At 39.8% G+C, this 24973-nt stretch overlaps 1 protein-coding gene across 1 annotated transcript in view; it reads right to left on the reverse strand.

Annotated features, from left to right (window-relative positions):
- Positions 1 to 24797, reverse strand: part of AKAP6 (A-kinase anchoring protein 6) — a 486105-nt gene extending 461308 nt beyond the window's left edge. The window contains exon 1 of the mRNA XM_043489943.1: positions 24698 to 24797. The gene's annotated coding sequence lies outside the window, so the exon portion shown is untranslated. The remainder of the gene's footprint in view (positions 1 to 24697) is intronic.
- Between the last annotated feature and the right edge of the window lie 176 nt (positions 24798 to 24973).

The following is a 24973-nucleotide window of genomic DNA, read 5'->3' on the forward strand; positions in this document are numbered from 1 at the left end:
GCCAGGAAATTATTTGTTCCCTTAATGAAAATGAACCTTTGCTTATTTTCTAATAAAGAATAAAGTTTTGGGTTTTAAATAGTTGGGTATACTTTGTTTCTGGTGTTGTTTCCCTCTAGGTTTGTTCTCTGACATGTATTTTGGGTGGGGGCCTAGGAGGCAGTGATTCATAACAGTTTACTCAAGGTATATTCTGGCTTTTAACCTCCCAAGAGGACCAGCATGACAGGAGAGCCATGATCCCAATAAAACTGGGAGGTGAACAGAACATGTTGAGAATAGGTACAGGATGTAGGAGAGCTGGTTTACTTTGGAGCTGGAGTGATAGGTGGGGTTCCCCAGGGGCAGTGGAAGAGGGAGAAAAGCTGTCAGATGTGAGTGAGATGGGGAGATGACTAGGCCAGCTTGAAAAGCCCACCGAGTAAGGATTAGTGATTACACAGGCTGTATTTTCAGTGGTGACCAGTGGTGGTTCAGTTCAGTTCAGTCGTTCAGTCATGTCTGATTCTTTGAGACCCCATAGACTGCAGCACACTAGGCTTCCCTGTCCATCACCAACTCCCGGAGCTTATTCAAACTCATGTCCATTGAGTTGGTAATGCCATCCAACCATCTCATCCTCTGTTGTCCCCTTTTCCTCCCACCTTCAATCTTTCCCAGCATCAGGGTTTTTTCCAATGAGTCAGTTCTTCCCATCAGGTGGCCAAAGTATTAGAGTTTCAGCTTCAGCATCAGTCCTTCCAATGAATATTCAGGACTGATTGCCTTTAGGATTGACTGGTTGGATCTCCTTGCAGTCCAAGGGACTCTCAAGAGTTTTCTCCAACAACACAGTTCAAAAGCATCAATTCTTCAGTGCTCAGATTTCTTTACAGTCCAACTCTCGCATCCATACATGACCACTGAAAAACCATAGTTTTGACTAGACAGACCTTTTTAGACAAAGTAATGTCTCTGCTTTTTAATATGCTGTTTAGGTTGATCATAACTTTTCTTCCAAGGAGCAAGCATCTTTTAATTTCATGGCTGCAATCACCATCTGCAGTGATTTTGGAGACCAAGAAAATAAAGTCTCTCACTGTTTCCATTGTGTCCCCATCTATTTGCCATGAAGGGATGGGGCCGGATGCCATGATCTTAGTTTTCTGATTGTTGAGTTTTAAGCCAACTTTTTCACTCTCTTCTTTCACTTTCATCAAGAGACTCTTTAATTCTTCTTCGCTTTCTGCCATAAGGGTGTCATCTGCATATCTGAGGTTATTGATATTTCTCCTGGCAATCTTGGTTCCAGCTTGTGCTTCAGTCACCCCAGCATTTCACATGATGTACTCTGCATGGAAGTTAAATAGGCAGGGTGACAATATACAGCCTTGATGTACTCCTTTCCTGATTTGGAACCAGTCTGTTGTTTCATGTCCAGTTCTGACTGTTGCTTCCTGACCTGCATACAGATTTCTCAGGTTTATTCTTATCTCTTGAAGAATTTTCCGCAGTTTGTTGTGATCCACACAGCCAAAGGCTTTGGCATAGTCAATAAAGCAGAAATAGATGTTTTTTTAAGAACTCTCTTGCTTTTCAATGATCTAATGGATGTTGGCAATGTGATCTCTAGTTCCTCTGCCTTTTATAAATCCAGCTTGAACATCTGGAAGTTCATGGTTCATGTATTGCTGAAGCCTGGCTTGGAGAATTTTGAGCATTACTTTGCTAGTGTGTGAGATGAGTACGATTGTGCAGTAGTTTGAACATTCTTTGGGATTGCCTTTCTTTGGGATTAGAATGAAAACTGACCTTTTCCAGTCCTGTGGCCACTGCTGAGTTTTCCAAATTTGCTGGCATATTGAGTAAAGCACTTTCACAGCACCATCTTTTAGGATTGAAATAGCTCAACTGGAATTCCATCACCTCCACTAGTTTTGTTCATAATGATGCTCCCTAAGGCCCACTTGACTTCACATTCCAGGATGTCTGGCTCTAGGTGAGTGATCACACCATCATGATTATCTGGGTCATGAAGATCTTTTTTGTATAGTTCGTCTGTGTATTCTCCCCACTTCTTAATATCTTCTGCTTCTGTTAGGTCCATACCATTTCTGCCCTTTATTGTGCTCATCTTTGCATAAAATGTTCCCTTGGTATCTCTAATTTCCTTGAAGAGATCTCTAGTCTTTCCCATTCTATTGTTTTCCTCTATTTCTTTGCATTGATCACTGAGGAAGGCTTTCTTATCTCTCCTTGCTATTCTTTGGAACTCTGCATTGAAATGGGTATATCTTTCCTTTTCTCCTTTGCCTTTCGCTTCTCTTCTTTTCTCAGCTGTTTGTAAGGCCTCCGTAGACAGCCATTTTGCCTTTTTGCATTTCTTTTTCTTGGGGATGGTCTTGATCACTGTTTCCTGTACAGTCATGAAGCTCCATCCATAGCTCTTCCGGCACTCTGTCTATCAGATCAAATACCTTGAATCTATTTGTCACTTCTATGGTATTATTGCAAGGGATTTGATTTAGGTCATACCTGAATGGTCTAACGGTTTTCCCTACTTTTTTCAAATTAAGTCTGAATTTGGCAATAAGGAGTTCATGATCTGAGCCACAGTCAGCTCCCAGTCTTGTTTTTGCTGACTGTATAGAGTTTCTCCATCTTTGACTGCAAAGAATATAATCAATCTGATTTCGGTATTGATCACCTGGTGATGTCCATGTGTAGAACCTTCTATTATGTTGTTGGAAGAGGGTGTTTGCTATGACCAGTGCATTCTCTTGGCAAAACTCTGTTAGCCTTTGACCTGCTTCATTTTGTACTGCAAAGCCAAATTTGCCTGTTACTCCAGGTATCTCCTGACTTCCTAATTTTGCATTCCAGTCCCCTAGAGTGAAAAGGACACCTTTTTGGGTGTTAGTTCTAGAAGGTCTTGTAGGTCTTCATAGAACCATTCAATTTCAGCTTCTTCAGCTGTTGGGGTATAGACTTGGGTTACTGCGATCTTGAATGGTTTGCCTTAGAAATGAACGGAGATCATTCTGTTGCTTTTGAGATTGCATCCTAGTACAGCATTTCAGACTCTTTTGTTGACGATGAGGGCTACTTCGTTTCATCTAAGGGATACTTGCCTACAGTAGTAAATATAATAGTCATCTGAGTTAAATTTGCCCATTCCAGTCCATTTTAGTTCACTGATTTCCTAAAATGTCAATGTTCACTCTTGCCATCTCCCTTTTGACCACTTCCAATTTACCTTGTTTCATGGACCTAACTTTCCAGGTTAATGGACCTAACACTCTTTACCACTGGCCTATCACTATTAATTAAACTTTAGACTTGACTGAAAAGTGGCCAAGTGGCAGATGGCTTCAATCCCAGGCGGCCAGCACTAGAAGCACATACAGTCGAGTGCACTGGTGTTACAAAGAGAGTGTGCGATAGAGAATTACTTATACCTGGGTTCAGTTTCTGAATCACCCCTCATCAACAAAGAGCCTTTGAGCAAATGATAGACCCTAAGTTTCAATGGAAAATGGTAACCCAATGTTACCATTTCTGTAATTTCTGTAATTACCAAAATCTATAATTTACTTTAAAATACTTCAGTATAATATGTGTGATCTATTTGAAAATTTATTTAAGCTTCATTATAGATATAGTCAGCAAAAGTTATATCTGATAAATATGGTTCAGATAAGGGAGGGGGTAATGTGCCAAGAAGCATTGTATCAAAAAGGGGGTAACCTCTCTCCTACCTTCACCAATAATCATTGTTTTGTCATTTACAAAGATGAAAATTAGAAACGGATTTTCCCTGGAAAGATTAAATGTATTTGAGACATGTGAGCTAGTTAAAATACTGTAGAAACACTATCAGGAAGAAAGAATAAGGATCCTCAAATGTGCCCCTTAGTGATGTTATCTGAGGCTCAGTCCCTAATGTGTCCCTGTCTTCAATCACTGGTGCAGAAGAACTTGCTTGTGTGATGCTTACTAAAGGGTACAGAATTCTACCTGGAATAAAGCTTTTACTTAATATTACAGTTGGAGCACCTAAGAAGTACTGTAATTGGAGTACCAATTACAGTTGGAGCACCTAAGAAGTACTGTAATTGGAGTACCAATTACAGTTGGAGCACCTAAGAAGAAACAGAGCTGGAACATCATTAAACCTATCAAGCAGACTATATGAAATATCTTGTGCCTACTTTGTTAACAAATGTTTGTCTAATAAGTACCTGTATGTGTGGTAAATTTTGTTTTAAGGCTTTCGTTCATTACAACTTGTTAACAAGGTTGTGAAAGAGTAGTTAATTATTATCAATTCAAACTTCTCAGGTAGCTACTATGATTTCCAAAATTAACCTGAGAATTAGGTGTGATTCTCAAACTGGGTTAAGGAAATTCTCAATTTCCATCCTTTATATCCTACAGAGTTGCTGAGGATAACTCTGTTGTTGTAAAAAGCTAATGTAAACTCTAAAAATCCAGTACAAACATGTCTCAGAGCTGTTTTTGATTTGTACAACTCAATCTTTCCCAGGGTTTGCCAGCTCAGGGGGTACAAATGTAGTCACACTATTGGCAATGTCTTACATTAACCAGTTTCTTTCTCTTACCAGGCTCACCAGAGTCTAGTTCCCTGAAAAGAGGGCCCAGGGTAGAACTGCAAGATATTTCAATGCTAAATGTGTATGCACACTCATTACAGCATCAGCACCTTCGCCAGGAAGAGCTGTTATTTCCAGGCACCAGCAGGCCCCCTCCCACTGATACTCTCTGGGCAGGGGTCTGCTGGCTGGGGCTCACCCCATGGGAGATGTAAGGCAAACCTTTGGTAATGTGAGGAAGATATTAGTTTCTGCTTAATTTTTGTTTTGTTTTTTTTTTTTTGCTTTACTTTTGTGTGCATTTTATAAAATATATATTAATACAAGTGAGGGCATATACATTTTTTAACAGATAAGACTGTCAATCAAAAGAATTTGGAAACTTCTGGTTAGAGCACGGGTACAGAGAGGGGAACATACCTTTATCTCTCCTATTAAATACACTGTCTGAAGCTTCTAATAATAGGCTTCCCTGGTGGCTCAGATGGTGAAGAATCTGCCTGCAATGCCAGAAAACTGGGTTTGATCCCTGGGTTGGGAAGATCCCCTGAAGAAAGAAATGGCAACCCATACCACTATGCCTGCCCGGGAAATCCCATGGACAGAAGAGCCTGGCAGGCTACAGTCCATGGGGTCACAAAGAGTCAGACATGACTGAGCTATGAACACTTTCATTTTCAAGGCTGCTGAAGCAGTGGTCTTGTGCTCAAATCAACTATAGATTCTTTAACTGAATAGCTCTTATGTACAGTACACTTGACCCTCCCTAAGTTTTATAGGTCTCAGCCGTGAGTTTAGGGAATGACCACGAGAGGATAACTTGTGTCTCACTTCAGCTGAGCTCAGAATCACTTCACCTTTTGGAAATTAGAGTTTATCGTGGCTGACTTCACTTCTCTTGGAATGAGTTCTCTTCAGAAATCTCTTCTGTCCCTGGTGCCAATACACTCTGTCTCTTGAAGGGAACAGAACACCCACTCATCACCAACATAGGGCAGACATTCAGTGGACATACCCAGACACATCTGTAGCTCACTGATGGAGGCAACTCAAGCTGAGAGGCTCCAGCCTACACCACATCTAACAGTGTAAAGAATATTACCCCTCACTGCTAAATCACATAATCATTTCCAAGGCAAAGGACTACCTGTACTGGGAAAACCTCTCTAGGTAATCTTTTCCCCTGAGGGTAGATGCATAACCTCTGTGTCTTCATACTTATTCAATATCTGTGGGGGGGAAAAAGTGAAATCAACTATTTACAGTATTTTAATACCTGAAGGTGCAACAGATTGTTGAACTGAATCTGAATTAGAGAAATAAATGCACTTGTTAGAGTGTGGAATTTCCCTTGACAAGACTATGAGAGTTTAATAGTAAATGTTATTCACTGGGCTTAAAACAATTTTCTATGGAAACCTTTTCCCCAAATTAGAAAGGAAGCATAAGGAAAATAAAATTTGATATACAGACCAAAGAATGTTCAAACTACCACACAATCGCACCCATCTCACATGTTAGCAAAGTAATACTCAAAATTCTCCAAGCCAGGCTTCAATAGTGCCTGAACCATGAACATCCAGATGTTCAAACTGGATTTATAAAAGGCAGACGAACCAGAGATCACATGTCAATATCCACTGGAGCATCAAAAAAGCAAGAGAATTCCAGAAAAACATCTACTTCTGCTTTATTGACTACACCAAAGCCTTTGACTGTGTGGATCACAACAAACTGTGGGAAATTCTTCAAGAGATGGGAATGCCAGATCACCTGACCTGCCTCCTGAGAAATCTGTATGCAGGTCAAGAAGCAACAGTTAGAACTGAACATGGAACAACAGACTGGTTTCAAATCAGGAAAGGAGTAAAATAAGGCTGTATATTGTCTTAAATAGGCAGGCCTATTTAACTTCCATGCAGAGTACATCATGTGAAATGCTGCGGTGGATGAAGTACAAGCTGGAATCAAGACTGCTGGGAGAAATATTAATAACCTCAGATACACAGATGGCACCACCTTTATGACAGAAAGCAAAGAAGAACTAAAGAGCCTATTGATGAAAGTGAAAGAAGAGAGTGAAAAAGTTGGCTTAAAACTCAACATTCAGAAAACTAAGATCATGGCATCTGGTCCCATCACTTCATGATGAATAGATGGGGAAACAATGGAAAGTAAGAGACTTTATTTTAGGGGGCTCCAAAATCACTGCAGATGGTGATTGCAGCCATGAAATTAAAAGATGCTTGCTCCTTGGAAGAAAAGTTATGACCAACCTAGATAGCATATTAAAAAGCAGAGACATTACTTTGCCAACAAAGGTCCGTCTAGTCAAAGCTATGGTTTTTCCGGTAGTCAGGTATGGATATGAGAGTTGGATTATAAAGAAAGTTGGGCACTGAAGAACTGAAGGTTTTGAACTGTGTTGTTGAAGACTCTCGAGAGTCTCTTGGACTGCAAGGAGATCCAACCAGCCAATCCTAAAGGAAATCAGTCCTGAATATTCATTGGGAGGATGGATGCTGAAGCTGAAACTCCAATACTTTGGCCACCTGATGTGAAGAACTGACTCTTTGGAAAAGACCCTGATGCTGGAAATGATTGCAGGCAGGAAGAGAAGGGGATAACAGAAGATGAGGTGGTTGGATGGCATCACCAACTCAATGGACATGAGTCTGAGCAAGCTCCGGGAGTTGGTGATGGACAGGGAAGCCTGGCGTGCTGCAGTCCATGGGGTTGCAAAGATCAGACATGACTGAGTGACTGAACTGATACAGACCATCCCCAGCTTACGATGGTTCAACTACTATTTTTCAACTTTATAATGGTACAAAAGCATTTGCATTCAGTTGAAACTATACTTTGAATTTTAATTTTGATCTTTTCCTGAGCTAGTGATATATAGTATCATACTCTCTCTTATACTGGGCAGCGGGAACTTCATCATCCACACTGTCAAGAGGACAATTAACTGATAAAATTACAACCATTCTATACTTAGACAACCATTCCATTTTTCACTTTCAGTACAATATTCAACAAGTTACATGAGCTATTCAACACTTGATTATTAGATTGGTAATGCACCATAAGGTTTTTCCCAACTGTAGGCTAATGTTAAGTGTTCTGAGCACATTTATGGTAGACTAGGCCAAGCTACGATGTTCATTAGATCATATGTATTAATTACATTTTTGATTCACAATATTTTCAACTGATGTTGGATAACCCCACATTAAGTCAAGGAAGATCTGTATAAATATTGGTCAGCACTGAAGAATTGATGATTTCAAATTGTGGTGATGGAGAAGACTCTTGAGAGTCCCTTAAGCAGCAAAGAGATCAAACCAGTCAATCCTAAAGGACATCAACCCTGAATATTCATTGGAACGACTGATGCTGAAGCTGAAGCTCCAATACTTTGGCCACCTGAAGCTCCAATACTTTGGCCACTGGAAAAGATCCTGATGCTAGGAAAGATTGAGGGTAAGAGGAGAAGGGGATAACAGAGGATGAGATGGTTGGATGGCATCACTAACTCGATGGACATGAGTTTAAGCAAACTCTGGGAGATGGTGAAGGACAGGGAAGCCTGGCATGCTGTAATATAGTCCATGGGGTCACAGAGTCACACACAATTTAATGACTAAACAACAACAACAAAATGTGGTTATTCCTCCTCAATTTAGGGAAGAAGCTGAAGTTGGACAAGACACTGACGCAAGACTCCTTTGACCCCTGAGATCTCACAGGTCTGGGTTTGGAATTGAAATCCTACTAAAACAAGGTCAGGCCACCAGGCTGGCCAACAGTTAGTCAATCTTTTACACTATGAACACCCCCAGCCTCCACTGACCACTCCTGAGAATTTACAGTATCACAGGTACTGTGCTATATATATATTGTGTCCAAACTACAGAATACTTGAAAGGTGAGGTACTAAGAAGAAAAGCAGAGCCCAGAAGGGCAACTTTCCTTAGGCACAGAGCTATTAATTGTATGTGACTGTAATCTGAACTCAGAGGATCTAATTGACACCAAGCACAGCTCACCAACAGATCCCCACCTTCCTCACGGGAGCCAGTCATCTGAATCCTTTAAGGGGAAAAAAATGGTTGCTGATATGCTCTCCTGTGAACATAACTGTGAACAATGCCAGTGTCATGGGCCACAGAGTTAAAACTGGCCCCTGTCCACTGGAATTAATTCAAAAGACAAATGAGAATAATGCCTGCAAAAAAGGAAATACATTCTGGTGCTGAAGTCAGCAGTGTGTAATCCTCTTGAGTTAGGGTGTAGTAAATTTATATACCAACTTTTGGAACTCTCTGATCAGATAAATTTCTATTTCAAAGTAAAAAAATAATAATAATAACACACTCTTTGCATCTAGGATAACACATCTCTTGTTTGTTGGAGTCCCTATCAGTGCTCACACTGTGCATTTTCTCCCCGTCTTCACCACAGCACACCTACCACACTGAACACCTGACGTTGTCCTAGACACAGGCTTTAACAGAGCTGGAAAAAGTTCAGAGCACAGCTGGAAAGATTATGAGGATGGAAGGGCCTTGAAAAGAAAGTCTAATAATATCAGGTCTATAGTTCAGGTAAGAGGACACCAGGAGATAGGGAACAATGACCTAAATCTACTAGACAATAAAAAATTATTTGGGGTGATGTGACCCTAAGCTCATTTTCACCAACCCAGAGAGTTAGAAACTCTGCAAGTCTTGGTGACTCGGCAGGACCTGAGTGAGGGAAGAGGCCAAACAGAAGACTAAGGATGACGCTTAGTCTCTGCCCTGAGGGATGGAACGGAAGACAAGGCTTTATTCCAGACAAGCAATTCAAAAAGAAGAGCAAGTTTGGAATGGGGAAGAGGCTGAGATAATTTTAGATGTGCAGAGTAAAGGTATTCAGGGAAGATTCTGGAGAATACAGACAGAAGGTAGGAAAAATATTAAGTCTGTATCTCAGGATAAATAATCAGAGGGTAAAAATCTGAATTCATGAGTCATCAGCACAGGGTTACAGGAGAAGCCATCAATAAGCACAGGAGCATTCTGAGAAATGGAAGAGAGTTAAAGATCTGTCCCTTCTGCTCTAGGAAAGAGACACAGTCTCACAGGAGCTATTTTAGGCTACATAAAACATTAAACTCATTTACCTAGTGGGTATTAAAACATATGGAATACTTGTTGTGAACCTTTAACATGTATGACATTTTGGTGCAATTTTACAAATAAAATTTTTAATCTATTTGTTATAAATAAATACAATTTAAAAGTCAACAGTTTTCATGAGAAGTTTGTTACTGTTGCTTTCAAAAAACAAAATATAAAAGGGAAAACAATTGAAGTAAGTTTCCAGATGCCAGATGAATAATAGAATTATTGCTCCAGAAATAGGTATATGAAGATGACATGAAAGATGATTCTCCTACTCTCCCCGAAAATGTCCCTTGGAGATATTAAAAATCTACACAGCCCTGGAAGATAGGACTCTTCTTCCCAGGAATCTGCTCCTTGCAACCATTTCTCATTTAATCTATTTAGGGCCCTTTGTTCTTCTAGCTAAACTAAACATTTAGATATTTATGAATGAGACAGTATAAGAATGGTTACTTGAAACAACATCATGACTGTTACAGAGTTTGAAGCATGAATCAGGCACCATTCTAGGAGTCAGAAGGATTGCGCTCAGCAAGTCCTTGAGGCAGGCAACAGCATTTCTATTTTACAAATGAAAACAAAGCTCAGCAAAGTTGAGCAACTTGCCCAAGGCCCATTGCTGGGAGCAGAAAATCAGAATCCAATCCCAGATCAGTCTTTCATTAAAGCCCCTGCGCGCTCTATGCACTACTTCTTTAACTCATTTAAGAACTGACTTTCATCACTGAGTTATAAAAATAGTAAAGACATTGTTATGATAATTAATAAATTATTAGGTTGAACTACATGAAACTGATGATATTTGGCCATTTTTGATCTACAAAACTGGGAATTCCACACAGTATGACTTTCTAAAAGCATTTACAGGTATTTTTGGGGGTGTTTAGAGAAGCAGTGTGAGTTTCTAAAGAAATTCCACACCCAACAGGAAGGGTAGAGGGGAACCTAGCGTTTCACTCAGCTCATTAATAGAAAATACATGCTATGGCTAAAAAGAGAAAGAATATATAGAAAATACTTGATTGCAAGATAGGGGAACTATTTAAAAGTTTGTTGGGGTGGGGGGAAGGGTAAGAGGAGAGAGAATTGGAGGAACGTAAAAATGTCCAGTCATAAAACAAATTAAGTGCTAGGAATGTCACGGGTAACATCACATCTATAACTAACACTGCTATATGGTATTTAGAAAAGTTAAGAAAGTAAATCCTAAGAGTTCTCATCACAAGGAGAAATTTTTTTACTTTCTTCTTTTCTTCTTTCTTTTTATTGTGTCTATATGAGAAGATGGATGTTAGCTGAATCTAGTGTGGTCAGGTTCTATGCCTTAAGCTGATACAGAGATGTATATCAATTATTTCTCAACAAAAACTGGAAAAAAAATTTAAGTTTGTTGTGAAAGACAGTAATTTGTTAATTTAAGTGTAACCTTGTGTATTGACTATAGGTTAACCACCAAGAGTACTGTGAAACACAAGTCAATGAATCACACAAGTGTGAAATTTAAATGGTATGTAAACTAAAATACACCTTCATCTATATCAGGGCATTAAGCAAATTTAAAATGGTTTATGAACATCATTTTGGAAAAATCACAGGCTGAACAATTGAAAGATAAGGAGAACCCTGTAAGTGAGCCATAAAATATTACAGGTTAAAGGAAATACAAATCATTTACTTTAACCCTTTTGTTTTACTGTGGAGGAAACTACGGTTCAGGGAGATTATATCAGCAGGAGTTAAAATTCAGGTTCCTGACTTCCAGTCCAGGACTCTTTAAAATAGATCAGAATAACATGCTATTTGAACATAATAATGTCCTTGTGCACTGTAACTGACTATTGCATATATTGCAGATGTAAGGAAATATTCATAGGGCATAATTTTTATCCTGGAGCATGTGAAAGTGAAAGTGAAGTCACTCAATTGTGTCTGACTCTTTGAAACCCCATGGACTATAGCCTACCAGGCTCCTCCGTCCATGAAATTTTCCAGGCAAGAGTACTGGAGTGGGTTGCCATTTCCTTCTCCAGGGGATCTTCCCGACCCAGGGATCGATGCTGGGTCTCCCGCATTGCAGGCAGACACTTTACCATCTGAGCCACCAGGGAAGCCCATTCTGGAGCATGAGAAGGTTGCTAAAAGTAAATACATTAGATATGTTCATAACCATAAAATAAAAACACTATGAACTATAAACTTAACATTATTATATTTTCTTATTCAGCCCATCAATATTATGGTATAACAAGAACACTGCCTTCTCCCAAGATGTTTTTCTAATTGCTTTTGGATATTGTTTTGACCTTTAAAAGAGGAAGACATTCTAAAAATAGAATGCTGTCAAAATGGTTTGAATTTCAAGAAAAAAAAATCTCACACTTGTTGGTTGAGAAACAAATACTCAGTTCAAAAGTATGACATTTAGAATATGTCTTTGGTACAAAATTCAGCTATAGACATCCACTGTTAAAAGACAGTTTGCCTCTAATTTAAAATATATAGCAGAAATTGGCTATCTTAATTATTTCCTTCATTATGAGGTGGTATGATCTTCTGACCAAGCAAATATATTGTTATGTGCCTGTGCTTTGCTTTATTTCTCATTAGAGCATTTTTATAGCAATAGAAAAGGGCTGAATCCATGGCTTATTATTCCCCCTATCTGGTGCTTTCCTTGAAGATTCTTTTGAAACTCACTAATGTATCAATCAATACACTGAGGATTCATGATTTAAAGGAGAATAAAGAACTGTTCCTAAAGGAGGCTCAAATTCGCTAAAGAGAAAGAAGACAACCACCAGTAGGAGAATCAACGTATCTTTCAAAAGACCTGGGAAACTCTAGCTCTCTTTTAGAAACCCCATAGACAGGAAAAGCCCATCAGGGATATGTGGGCAACATCCCTGCTTTCAGGGGAAGGATTTAGAAACTGAATGGTGTATAGTGACCTAACCACCAGCCACATGGTTATCTGGAAAAGCAAGAGTCACTCAGGGATGTTCAGAACCTTGAAAAGCATCACTGCAATAGAGAGTTCATTTTCTACATACTGAATACAATCAAGTTGCCTCTCTCAAAGGGTATGTGGATTCATTCATTCATGCAACAAGAATGTACTGAACCACACCACATGCGAGGCTCTATTCTAAGAGCTAAGGAAACATTAGTGAATGAAATAAACAAAAATCTCTGCCCTTGTGCAACTAGCTTTGTACCAAGGGGAGACAAACAATATAGTAAAATGTGTAGTTCTCAAATGGTGATAAGTGCCATGGAGAAAAATTAAGCAGGAAAAAGAAATTACTTGAGATAATATATGTGCCTAGTACAGTATAAGAATTTAAAATATATTAAAGGGTTTTTCTTTCCATTAATAAAAGCTTTGAAAATTATTTCATTGGTTTCAGAATTGAAGTTGAGAAATTAAATTTTTTCTTGGAGGAGCAATAATCTTATCCCACTACTTCTGAGTAGAGAAATAATAATAACTTTTATTTATCAAATGCCTGCTCTGTGCTAGTAACTTTACATAAAAACACTTACAATTCTATAAAATGGATATGTGTGTGGGTGTGTTCAGTCGTGTCTGACTCTGTGACGCTATGGACTGTAGTCAGCCAGGATCTGTCTATGGGATTTTCCTGGCAAGAATACTGGAGTGGGTACCCCCTCATTTTATATATGGGGAAAATGACACTCCAAGAAACTCAAAATCACTGATCTTGTCATCTTATGTTAGAACTAAGATTCAAAGGTAAATATGCCTGGCTCCAAAACCCACCATGCCAGGCTCTATTCTTGTCTACTGTTTAGGTTTAGGAGTGTCAGGAGACAGAGTGACTCAAGAAGGGAAACATGGCTATTGCTCCCATACGAGGACCACCCACCCCTGCCCACCTCCCAACCACTAATCTTCTGAACAGAGAATATCCGTCTACATACATGTGAATAAGTTGTTAGATTTTAGGATTTCAAAATCTGGAATGGAAATCTCTCATTTGGTATAAGCTAGGCAAAAATTAACTTCAAGTTGGGTAATGTAGCCTTTCCACCACCATTTGAAGGTGTAGGGTATCTTTGAAAAGGAGAATTTTTTTTTTTTTATCCCTCAAACTGGCTGACAGAACTAATTTTACAACTTTATATTGGGTATCTAGGTATATGCAGTATTTACAAAAGGATGATATTAAGATTTAGCACCTAAGAACCAGAAAAAAACATTATGCTAGAGACCATGATTTTTGTTATTTTCTTAAAGAATAATTTTTAAAGTTAAAACAAAATATATACACCTTCACAACAAATAAACTTAATAATAACTAATCAGAGCAAAGACCAAAAGGAAAAACATTCTAAGTAAAAAATAACATGGTGAAACATGTCTCTTCTTAAGCTGGTCATGCTACCTTTCCCATGCCTCTGCCTCTTAGCACATTCATTTTCAGTTTAGTCAAAATTTAAATGTTTAAAAATCATGTTATCAATTATTTAATACTAAATTAGTGAAAATCATAATATCTTAATTCACTAATCTGGTTCTTATAGTTCTCTGAACAGACTTAAATTGCAGAAAGTAGGGAAAACCACTGAACCATCCAGGTATGACTTAAATCAAATCCCTCATGATTATACAGTGGAAGTGAGAAATACATTCAAGGGATTAGATCTGATAGACAGAGGGAACATTTCATGTAAAGATGGGCACAATAAAGGACAGAAATGGTATGGGCCTAACAGAAGCAGAAGATATTAAGAAGAGGTGGCAAGAATACACAGAAGAACTGTACAAAAAAGATCTTCATGACCCAGATAATCACGATGGTGTGATCACTCACCTAGAGCCAGACATCCCCCCCATGAATGAAAAGTCAAGTGGCCTTAAACACACTACAAACAAATGCTAGTGGATGATGAATTCCAGTTATCTATTTCAAATCCTGAAAGATGATGCTGTGAAAGTGCTGCACTCAATATGCCAGCAAATTTGGAAAACTCAGCAGTGGCCACAGGACTGGAAAAGGTCAGTTTTCATTCCAATCCCTAAGAAAGGCAATCCCAAAGAATGCTCAAACCACCACATAATTGCACTCATCTCACACTCTAGCAAAGTAATGCTCAAAATTCTCCAAGCCAAGCTTCAACAGTTCATGAACCATGAACTTCCAGATGTTCAAGCTGGATTTAGACAAGGCAGAGGAACCAGCGGTCAAATTGCCAACATCCACTGGATCATCAAAAAAGCAACATAAATCCAGTAAAACATCTACTTCTGCTTTATTGACTAGGCCAAAGCCTTTGACTGTGTGGATCACAACAAACTGTGGGAAATTCTTCAAGAGATGGGAATACCAGACCACCTGACCTGCCTTCTGAGATATCTGTATGCAGGTCAAGAAGCAACAGTTAGAACTGGACATGGAACAATAGACTGGTTCCAAATCGGGAAAGAAGTACATCAAGGTTGTATACTGTCACCCTGCTTATTTAACTTATCTGCAGAGTACATCATGAGAAACGCTGGGCTGGATGAACCACAAGCTGGAATCAAGATTACCGGGAGAAATATCAATAACCTCAGATATGCAGATGACACCACCCTTATGGCAGAAAGCAAAGAAGGACTAAAGAGCCTATTGAGGAAAGTGAAAGAAGAGAGTGAAAAAGTTGACTTAAAACTTAACATTCAGAAAACTAAGATCATGGCATCTGGTCCCATCGCTTCATGGCAAAGAGATGGGAAAACAATGGAAAGTAAGAGACTTTATTTTGGGGGGCTCCAAAATCACTGCAGATGGTGACTGCAGCCATGAACTTAAAAGATGCTTGCTCCTTGGAAGAAAAGCTATGACCAATCTAGACAGCTTATTAAAAAGCACAAACATTTCTTTGCCAACAAAGGTCTGTCTAGTCAAAGCTATGGTTTTTCCAGTACCCAGGTATGGATGTAAGAGCTGGACTATAAAGAAATCTAAGTGCTGAAGAATTGATGCTTTTGAACTGTGGTGTTGGAGAAGACTCTTGAGAGTCCCTTGGACTGCAAGGAGATCCAACCAGTCCATCCTAAAGGAAATCAGGTCCTGAATATTTCATTGGGAGGACTGATGCTGAGCTGTAAACTCTTAATCTTTGGCCACTTGATTGTGAAAGAACTGACCTCATTGGAAAGACCCCAACCAGTCCATCAAGGAATCAGTCCTGAATATTCATTGGGAGGACTGAATGCTGAAGCGAAACTCCAATCCTTTGGCCACTGATGAGAAGAACTGACTTCATCTAGAAAACGACCCTGATGCTGGGAAAGATTGAAGGCGGGAGAAAGGGGGACGACAGAGGATTGAGAGGTTGGATGGCAATCGACCGACCAATGGACTGGGTTTGGGGTGGAATCTGGAGTTGTGAATGGACCAGGGAGGCTGGTGTGCTGCAGTCCCTGCAGGTTGCACAGTCGGACATGACGGTGACTAAACCTGAACTGACCTAAGTAGTCTATGCCTATTTTGGTGTTGTTTTTATTTTGACCTTTTTTTCCAGGTCTGTCCTTTCTCTTTAAGCAAGGCTGCTCTTCTGAGACACATAATTCTCAGTGTTAGAGATGTCATGCCACTCCTACTCAAGCTGGAACCTTGCATGATGGCTTCCCTCTCACCTCCCCATCTCCCCATTTTCATTAGTTCTTTATGGGTCCAAAAGAGTCTGACACACTTAGTGACTGAACCAAACACACAAAACGCTGAAAATGCCAATTTTTTTAAACTATTTCATACACCTGTTTTTCCACTTTGCCATACCTTCTACTACCTAAGGCCTGCTCGTTTGGTAATTTCTAGTCAACTGCCACATAGACTGCCTGCAAGAGTGATTAATATGCATTCGACATACTTCTCTTTAAAATCAACACAAAGGCAAAAAACAAGTTAAATAGAGTGGAATATCACAATTAACTATTTAAAGCTAAATGTAAGCAGATTGCTTCACAAGGGGAACTGAAATGTCATTTGGTTTTAGATGGGCTATTTTTATGCTAATATAATGGGAATAAACAGTAGCAGGGAAGATGGGAGCCTGGGGGACTGCTGGTGGGGAGGATGATGGTGGGTTGACAGCTATCCCACAGGAACAGTGATAGGAGACTGGTGGGGTATAAACAAAGGATGAGCACTAAGAACTGAAAAAGCTGAGAGCATGTGGGAAACAGACTTTGAGTGGGCCAGAAAAAGTAATGAGTTGTTTAAGAAGACATATTTATATGGCTGAGTCCCTTTGCTCTCTACCTGAAACTATTACAACATTGTTAATCGGCTATACGCCAAAGTAAAATAAGTAAAGTCTGAGTATGATATTTTTAAAGAAGAAAACACATTTAAATCAAGGAATTGAATGAGAACAGAAGATGAGATGGCAGCCCCAGCTGCCATCTGAAGCTACACCTGAAGCCCCATCTCAGAGTATCTCTAGAGCAAGAGAAGAACGAATCAGAATGTCTACAGGCAGAGCCCAGACAGCATGGTGTTAAACCTGTGACAAGCTCTCTAACTAATATACATGTGCTTGCCTTTGGCTGTCCTTATTTGGAAAGTGTTTCTTCAGCACATGAGCTTGCACATGGTAGACACTTGACATACTTGTTGATTGTTGACTGCTGATAAAATTATCTGAAACAGCTGGCTCTAGAGTTTGTACAGTGGTGGACGTGGTAGGCATTAGGATAGTTACATAGGGTATGGAGCAAGGCTGTGAGTCCTTGGAACTTGATCCTTAGAGAAGACTCCATCTCTAAGACATGACAAAAGCCGCTTATGGATTTGTCAGACCCTTGTTTACTGTCACACAGCCACACAAACACAAAAAAAAAAAAAAATTAACTTTTTCCAGTGCATCAAGTACCATCATTCATGTCAATTCTCTAATGTTTCTCTGCTCATCTGCAAATTAGTACAGCATCTTCTCACTGTGACATGACTGGAGAGAATGCGTCACCTATTCTAAGGTCCAAGAGTTTGTCACCATCTCACTATTGTAAAGAGTAATGGCAGATCTGGACTTACGAACATTAGCATGGGTGGAACTACCTTGCTGAAAAAGAGTTCATTATAAATATTGACTGTAATTACCTTTTTAATTAGAAAAAGTGAACTCTTCCTATAGTAATATAATCTCAAATTAGAGGCCCCCAGCCTCCTAGAAAGAGAGAATAGAAAAATAGTGCTAAACAAATACTCAACCAGCATAAAAATGTTGTGTAATTTAAATGAGAGTTAAACAAAGCAGGTGATAAAAAGTAATCAAGTAGTAACAAAGGGTGGGAGAATTAATTCAAACAATGAGCCAATAGGATGGTTAATCAGCTTGCTTTGCAAAGAACATTTGATTTCTCCCCTGAAAGCAGCAGTGGTGAAAAATAAGCCTGACCTATCAAATATCTTCAGGCATAATGTAATATGTCCCTTATTGCCTATAAAAGAAATGCCACTGAATTACGGGTGTATGGTGCTGAATTATCATGGATGCTTCTAAATTACCATGCATGGTGTCTTTGCTCTGGGTTATCTGACAATGGTTCTTCTGTTTTTTAAAGTTCTACAACTGCTATTTGAATTATTCCAGAATAGAAGTTTCAAACTAAAAGGGCTCAGGCAGCAGCAGTGGGGGTAAATGGACAGCAGGGGGAGACCATGATGCTCCATCTAAGGCGGTCAACTCTTGCCAAGTGAGTCACATCATCTAATTCTTAGACAAAACTCAGAATTGTGTGTCAGTTTTTTATATCAAAGGGGCCATACAGATGGCTAGGTAATTTGCAAGGTCTAGCGTAAAATAAAAATGCAGAACCCCTTGCCCCCAGAATTGTTGAGAATTTCAAGCTGGCAACACTAGAGCATTAAACCAAGTGTGGAGCCCTCTCAGCACAGGGCAGCACAGGTTGCCTGCCTCTGAAGCCTGTCCTGTAGCTATATAAAACAAACTCAGGAATCACCTAGTGTTAGACCTATTCTAAAGCTCCTACATTCTCTCCTTATTTCCCCTTGGGATTCAAAGTAACAGGGCTGGAAGAGTTTGGAGTATGCCCTATAGTGAAAGAACTGAGACAAACATGGCTGGTGGCTGACAAGGGGAACAAAGTAGCCCTTGTTCTCACCAAGTCTTAAAACCAGCTGGGGGATTCAGCTGTTGATAGGTGTGTGCTTGTGGAGAAGAAATATTAGGCCTTACTAATAGAAAATACATAAAAGTTTGTTGCCGTAGCCAGACTCCTATAAAAAGTGATACTCCCTGGAAAAGCCTTCCCACCCATGGCCCACCTATAGAGCTGGGTATGTCTGACTGCCATCAAAGAGGAACAGTCAATCCGCAAGTGACAGTCACAAGTTAGATATTCTTCACACATGCGTGAACATGAAAAACTTCATGAAAATTTATAAAAATACAATCAAAGTTTTGCATACATTCAGTTCAGTTCAGTCGCTCAGTCGTGTCCAACTCTTTGCGACCCCATGAATCACAGCACGCCAGGCCTCCCTGTCCAACACCAACTCCCGGAGATTACTCAAACACATGTCCATCGAGTCGGTGATGCCATCCAGTCATCTCATCCTCTGCCGTCCCCTTCTCCTTCTGCCCCCAACCCCTCCCAGCATCAAGGTCTTTTCCAATGAGTCAGTTCTTCACATCAAGTGGCCAAAGGATTGGAGTTTCAGCTTCAGCATCAGTCCTTCCAATGAACACCCAGGACTGATCTCCTTTAGGATGGACTGGTTGGATCTCCTTGCAGTCCAAGTGACTCTCAAGAGTCTTCTCCAACACCACAGTTCAAAGGCATCAATTTTTCGGCGCTCAGCTTTCTTCACAGTCCAACTCTCACATCCATACATGACCACTGGAAAAACCATAGCCTTGACTAGACGGGCTTTTGTTGGCAAAGTAATGTCTCTGCTTTTTAACATGCTATCTAGATTGGTCATAACTTTCCTTCCAAGGAGTAAGGGTCTTTTCATTTCATGGCTGCCATCACCATCTGCAGTGATTTTGGAGCCCAAAAAAATAAAGTCTGACACTGTTTCCACTGTTTCTCCATCTATTTCCCATGAAGTGATGGGACCAGATGCCATGATCTTAGTTTTCTGAATGTTGAGCTTTAAGCCAACTTTTTCACTCTCCTCTTTCACTTTCATCAAGAGGCTTTTTAGTTCCTCTTCACTTTCTGCCATAAGGGTGGTGTCATCTGCATATCTGAGGTTATTGCTATTTCTCCCGGCAATCTTGATTCCAGCTTGTGCTTCATCTAGCCCAGCATTTCTCATGATGTACTCTGCATATAAGTTAAATAAGCAGGGTGACAATATACAGCCTTGACATACTTTTCCTGTTTGGAACCATTAGTTAATATGATTGTTTAACAAATGCTTCCCATTTAAAGTGATGTTTGTAAGGCATACTAGGGTGAATGAACAGGTTGCTTGTGGCTAGAGGTGACTGGCACATATCTCCACCAGCATGCTGGCTGAAGCGTGCCATTTAGAGGGCTCACTAGAGAGTTTTTAAAGATGAGAACTATCTTTCATTAAAATGAAAAAACCTCCTTAAACTGATCTGTCATATACATTTCATATTTCCATACATCAGGTTTACATCAATTGAGATAGACATGCAAAATAATTACAATTACACTTTTCATAACAGCTTAATACCAACAAAATGCTTATTGCCATATTGGCTATGGTCACACCCAGCAAGATTCTAATCCAAACTCAAGAAGAAAAAAATCAAAGCTATCCTTCAATGCAGTGATTTTACCTCCATGTGTAGGCCATATATGTCTATGTACACAGATAATTGATGTATCTCTGAAACATAAGTAAACAGAAATAGTATTACAGTATCAAAAGAATAAATTATTCCACCATAAATTTACCTGTTTTATTTGTTCTCTCCATCCCCATCCCTGATAGAATGTAGTGGGGAAGAAATCTGCATCTATCTTGTCCCACTGCTATGTTCTCCAACATCACCTGGCACATAGTAGATACTCAATAAAAAGTTGTTAAATTGAATTGAATACACAGGATCAAAACAAGTTATCATTCCCTGATTCTGTGATTTTTTAAATTGAGACGTGGCAGAATTACCAATTTCCCTAAATTTCACTGGCTTTTCTATTCCCCCAATAGAACCTAACTCCTGTAGTCACTGTACCCAGCAATTCTGTTGCTTTCTGTCAGCCTCTAATTCCTGTAGCTCACACAGACATGAGCTTGGGCCTCCTTGAGACAGGATGGGAGAAACATTAACTTCTTCCCAGAACCTAGAAACAGCTAATGAGCTCTGAGGAATAATATTTCTAAGTATTCACCAGACCAGAATCAATATCAATGTGCTGTCAGTGTGTGCATTAGCCCCACAGTCAAACAAAGAACAGCCCTTACAGCCCAATAATGACACTGGGTGTGGATAACTGGGGATGGGCAAGATGATGCAGAGATGACTGTATCAGCTCTCCTCAAACACAAGGCTTCCAGGATGTTGCACAAGACTGTCATTCTTGTACTCTGTCAGAAATAGGAAGCACTTAGATTCAGCCACTGATAATATTCAGCAAAATAACTCTCTTTTAACTTCTTAACCAAAGAGATGGATTCAAAGTACACCTTCCTGGCTGTAAGAGAAGTTTACTCCTCTATTCCTTGTCTGGTGTTGGCAGAATTTAAATGCCTTAAAGTTAGCAGAGCACTAAATAATGCAGCTGATAAGACAGGTACAACAAACTTGAATCATTACTGACTCAGGTAAGACCTGCTTTCAGTACAGCTCCACCATGCCCACACTCATTAATGTAGCATTTCCCATACACAGATCCTGCTAGAAAGGTATGTCGAGCAAGGGTACTGGCAAAAGGTCTGAGTATCCGTTGTGCATTGCTTTAATCTCTAGGGTCAGAGTAGGATCTGACCAAGATTCATGCTCATCCCTGTAGTAAAACTGATCTTAGTGTTTTAGATGAGATTTCATTCTATGAGTGAAATCTGATTTTCCAATCAGAATGAGAAGGGTGGGGTGAGTATGATAGAGTAAAGGTGACTGCGCGTATGATACACACAGTTAAGACGTCATAAAACTCAGATGACTGTGGGTAAGCAGGTGGGTATCACAGTCAAAGCACACCGATTTGGAATCCTGGTCCAGTCACTTATTAACTATATGACCTTAGCCAAATTTGGTAACCTGGCGAAGACTTGGTTCCTGTAAAATATAAATAATATCTAATCCTATAAAATGAGATTGCTACTCTTTATTTCATAATGTCATTATACAGGCCGAATAAGTTATAGTCAATGTTTAGTTCAGTGCCACACAATAAAAACTGAATAAATAAGAGCTTGGTTGTTATTATGATTTTTATTTTTATCATCCCACCATGGCCTAATTATCCAAAGGATTAACTTATTTGTAACTTTGTAATTCAATGAAGAAAGCTATAACCAAAAGCATAGAGGAGGTTAGTTTCTCATGAGGCTTCCATGGTCTAAACTTGGCCACACAATAAATATGATCATAATGATCTTTCTCTTAAAACTGTGAAAGAAAATTCTCTACCTTCTAGAAAGTTTCAATGAAACGCCACAAAACGCAGCCATAGAGCAATCCCTCCCTTCCCTGGTACACATACATACACCCCATCTACCCCTTGGGGATATATTAAAACTAAGACAACTGAAATAGCCTTAGCCAATAATTAAGACACACAGCTAATCAGAGAGCAGCACAGGCTCTGAAAAGAAACTGAGCACTCAGGATAACAGTTCCCATTATTAGGGCTTTGTTCTCCTGGAGCAAAAAGAGCACAAAAGCATGAAGTTGGAGAGCTGCAACTGTATTTTGAATATGTGCAGAGGTGAGGAGAGATCACAGGCACCTCTAAAGTAGAAGGATATTCCACCAGATAACTGCGTCAGCCCACACCCACCAGCGCACTCCCCACCCTCGAAGCATGACTCCACTGTTTCTAACACTACCCTTAAGGAATCTGGCTTCTGCGACTTCCAGTAATTGTACAAATCACCCATGATGAAGCAGCTAAGAGCACTGTTAGACAAAAGAAACAAACATTAAGCAAATAGGAAACTCGTTAAAATGCTGCCTTCGGTTACTTTTATTCCTAGCGATTTATGTTATCAAACAAGTCTTTCTTCATTGCTTTTCCCTGGAAGTAACACTTCAAATGAATTTCAATGGCCACTGAGTGATTTTCTCCAGACCCATAATCCAGCCATGAGATGCACTTCCCCTCTCCTCCCCGCCACTCCCCCCCACCCCCACCACCATCCAGCACTCCTCCCTGTCACCCTAGAGCCTCTGACTTAGCTGTGTTCACACCCAGAAGTCCCAGCAGAGCTTTCTGCTCACATTATACAACACAAAAAAGCAGGCAATGAACAACCAACCCATGCTCCTAAATGCTTGCGATAAAGCCAGACTGAGCTGACCTCTCCCATCCCATAAAGCTGCATGTCAGGCACATAAACTTAAAAGAACCAAGAGCAGCCTGTGTGTGATATATATAAACAAACTAATTAAAACCCAAGGTCTTTCATTCTAGCTAGTGCCTAATAATGGGACCAATATGCTCGACTCTGTGCAAAAAAAAAAAAAAAAAATCACTCCAAGCTGGCAAGAGGTATTGCTTTTCCTGCTCCCTGTGAAACATCTCTTTCAGGCTCAATAAACAGCCTAAAAGAAGAGGAACTCAAGGGTTGCCATTCATTCCTGTAAGACTTTTCAAATAAGAACTATCAGCTTGGCAGCACTGAGCCAAAAGACCACTCCCTGATTCCAAGTGGACATATTGATCAATTGAACTGACATGTGCCTCCTCCTTTCTCTCCCTTAGTAACAATCAGCTGCACCAGGGAAATCCATTTCCCAAAACAAAAGGCAACTCACTGCTCCTTATCTGACAATGCCAAGTCATGTATTTTAAAAAAATAATAATGGTGAGGATGAGGCCTAAAGACAGAGACAGGAGTTTAAATAAGCACCATATGTGTTTATCATAGAGTTTCAGAATTGAGTTGAGGTTATGACCAAGCCCAGAGATCTGTATTCACCATAGTCGCTGAGGATTCAGCTATTTATTCATCTTACCAGATTCTGGTTAAAGTTAAGCAATACCACTGCCACTTCCAGAGGCTCTCCACAGGGTTACCTTTCACTGCAACTGCCGCAGAGAGGAGACTTGGTACAAGTCAGCCTGCAAATAACTCCAGCTATTTTGAAGACTAGCGAGAGATGAAAAAATATCGTGGCAGTCTTTCAACTAAGTATGAAGGCCATAGACTGAAGGACTAGCATATAAATCAAAAGGCTTAAGTAATTTCATTCTGTTTAGGTCTCTATGTTTTTAATAAATTCTGTCTTGAACATGCAAGAGGTCCCCTTTCACATCAGGGTTATGTCAAATGCTTATTCAGCATTCATTTCTTGCCATGAAGAAACTGAAACCCAAACGAGGTAAATACTGAATTTCACATTGTAAACCACTTAATATTTCATAAATCACAAGAGCAAATAGGGGACCAATGAGCTTCCCCCATAAAAAAGAAACATATCTTTATAATCTTTAAATACTGTGTACTGCTCAATTTAGAGCCTATTTGGGGCTTTGCAATAGAAAAACATCTTATGTTTATGAAATATTCCATGAGAACACTAAAAATAACAAGCAGAGATGAAACAAGAATAATTCCACATATTTTTATTCCTCTATGACTCTTACAGGGCTTTGTCTTAACCCAGCAGCCTGAAAACAGATTTAGGTAAAACAGCTCTTCTTTCCCTAGTCCATTTTAAGCAGACAACATCCCCCCATCACCGCCTTAGCAGACACCGGCTAACCAAGAAAACAGCCGAGCAATTAAGGCCGAGACATTTAACACTCACCATCTCCTGCTCCCACCGTCTTCTTTTGATGTTTACAGCACATCTGTAGGATGCAATACTAGGAGATGCCTTGTTTGACCTGCTGCATGATGCTGTGACATCAGTTCAGATGATGCAGCTCATTATGGGAAAGACTGCTGTTGCTATGGCAACTGGGATGTGCTAGGAATCCTTGCTGCATTTCCAGTGGAGCCTGAGACAATACGGAAGCCCTGTAAGAAACAGACGATATGCAAAATATAGACCAAAGGAAGAGGATCCCTCATTGGACTAAAA

This window comes from Cervus canadensis, chromosome 17, assembly GCF_019320065.1.
Source record: "Cervus canadensis isolate Bull #8, Minnesota chromosome 17, ASM1932006v1, whole genome shotgun sequence".
Taxonomy (NCBI): domain Eukaryota; kingdom Metazoa; phylum Chordata; class Mammalia; order Artiodactyla; family Cervidae; genus Cervus; species Cervus canadensis.